The sequence below is a fragment of the Oenanthe melanoleuca genome, chromosome Z (assembly GCF_029582105.1).
Source record: "Oenanthe melanoleuca isolate GR-GAL-2019-014 chromosome Z, OMel1.0, whole genome shotgun sequence".
NCBI lineage: Eukaryota > Metazoa > Chordata > Aves > Passeriformes > Muscicapidae > Oenanthe > Oenanthe melanoleuca.
In genome coordinates this window covers 31763227-31765884 of record NC_079362.1, presented here as the reverse complement: position 1 = coordinate 31765884, position 2658 = coordinate 31763227, and positions in this window count along the sequence as shown.

The following is a 2658-nucleotide window of genomic DNA, read 5'->3' as shown; positions in this document are numbered from 1 at the left end:
GAGAACAAAGACCTTCATAACACATCTCCTTCTTCTCTATCACTTGGAGAAGGAAATTATCATTATGTTCCAGAAACCTCGTGGATTGCTGATGTCCTGCTGTATTCTCCCTTGAACAGCTGTCAGGGTGGTTCAAGTCCCCTCTGTGGACCAGGCTTATGAATGTGAGGCTGCTCCTATCTTTTTGCAGAGGGACTCAGCTGCTCAGTGTTCCTGGTCTGTAGTGGGCCCCTCCTATAATGTCGCCTGTCCCTGCCCTGCCCTCAACCCAAACCCATGAGCTCTCAGCTGGCTCTTCATCCATTCCAGCACAGAACTCCATCCACTTCAGCATGTTCTGGGCAGAGAGCAACACTCTTTCCTGGTCTCTCCTGCCTTTTTCCAAAAGAGCCTGTAACTTCTCATTCCAGTGCTCCAGTAAGAGTCACCCCACTATACCTCTGTGGTGCCTGTTAACCCATCTCTAACTCCTCTTGTTCATTCCCTGTGATGTGTGTGTTGGCATTTAAGTTCAGTCCCTGATGAAGCTGAATTACTGGCTGGAGTATATGGAATTCCTTTGTGACTTTCATGTGTTCTCCTCCTGACCCGCTCCAAGCCCTGGGCATCTCTTGCTGACTTGCCATGGAAGGACTAAGAGGAACTGAGGTTCCCATCTCCTGACACCTTAAATTTAAAGCCCTCTTTACCAGCCTAGCAAGCCTATGGCTGAAGATGCTCTTCCCCTTCTCTGACAGGTGGACTCCATCAGCCCTTTGCACACGTTTCTCACGGTCCAAGAAGCCTAAACCTTGACTGTGGTACCAGCCTGTAACCATTTGTTGGTTTTCCAGACCTGACTGGCCCTTTCAAACACCTTCCCTTTTGTTTATGAAACAGCAGTGTGTAATAGTCAGTGGAACTGTACAAGGCTCAGTAGCCATCCCTGCTAGGACTCCCCAGAAAGCGGCACCCCTCTAGAGAGTGTTTCAGGTCATCAAACGGGCACCTCTGAACCTCTCAGAAGTCACCTACTGCTATCACCTCTAGCCTTTTCTTAGTCGTGCTGGCTGTGATGTGGGACCAGATGGGACTGCTTTACTGGTTGTTATACAGGGACCAGATGGGGCTGCATTACTCAGCTCCAGTGCCTCTCGTGATGTGACATGTCTTTTCGGCCTGCAGAGAAACAGAGTGGTTATGCAAGGGCACTTCAGGCTTCAGGGTAGTCTCTTCTCCCTGTGGTCCTTGCCATTGCAAGCTTCCATTCTTCTGCATTAGTAGTCCCCTTCCCTTCCATGTCTGCTGATGAGGGAGTTTTTTTTTGGCTGTTTGGTTGTTGTGAGGCCACTGCAAGTTGAGTTTGGGACCAGCTATCTAACACCTTTTCAGTCTCCCTGATGTGATACAGCCTCCTTACTGCCTTCTGTAGCTCAGCCACCTGCTGCAGGAGGTGTGCCACCTGAGCACGTTCTGCACGTAGTGTGCTGCCTGTCCCTGCCCCAGGAAAAATGTGTCTTTTCCTGCAATTTGAGATCTACCCTATCTATCCTGGTGGTGTCTGCTGTCCCCACCCAGACAGAATTGCTGTAGGGAGAGGCTGCATTGCATTGTGACCACAGATAATAGCCACAAGCAGATTGTGTATCCCTGCCTGTTTCAGAGGGCTTCTCTCTTTTCTACTGCTGTGATGGGACCAGTAACATGACTGTCCCATCTCCTTTCCTTTGACTTCACAAAAACAGAAGGGCTCTAGTGAGACCCAGCCACAGCCAGGACCATTCACCTTTGCATGAGGCTTTCTGCAGTTTTCCAGTGACACCTACAGACCTAATTGTAGAAGTCTCTGCTGGGATCATGGAAGGCCACTCCTTTGGCAGGAAAAGGATATGGGTCCCCGGCATACCTGGCCCATGCCTTAACATCAAAAGCCTTCTCTTCTGATAAGATTTCAGCTTTACTTTTTCCATAGCTTTTCCTGGGAAAGGCACATCTGTATAAGTGAGCTGTGAGATAGATGAGTTATACAATCTTGAAAAGTACAAGCAGAAAGTCTACTTCAGCTGTGGTAGTAATTGCAGACTAGCACAGACAGTCAGGCCTCTTTTGTTCTAAACACAAAATGTGAAGTTAGCCAAGCCAGCAGGAACAGCTGATGGTGCAAAGTAGGTACCTGTGTGAGCTGCCTGGCTGCACTGCTGGCAGTGCCATCATGCTTTTATGGCATGCTGTCAGGGTATGACAAATCAGGGAGGAAGCAACTACTCATTAGCAATCCAGAAAGAGCCTCACACACCTCTATGTTTCATGCATTAGTAAAGAGAAAAGTCTCCCCTTTAGAGAATCTCTTTTATGTGCTTGGATAAAGATTAGTCTTAGCTGGTGCAAGGCAGACTTTTGGAGTTGCTGGGGCAACAGCGGTTTTGGAGACAATTGCTAGCAGTATTTCCTTACTCCTTTCAACCTATCCTTCAAAACAGAGCTATCTGTAGTTTAACCTACAGCTAAATTCACATGGTAATTTAAAATATCTGAGATTATATTTCACACATTGTCATACATTAACTTGTTGATGACATCTAGCAAACACAAGGGCCTTTGCTTTGTGCTGCACAGCAGACCCGACACGCCCTTGCATCTATAAAATATTTTTTTAAAGATTGATACAGCAAGAAGAGG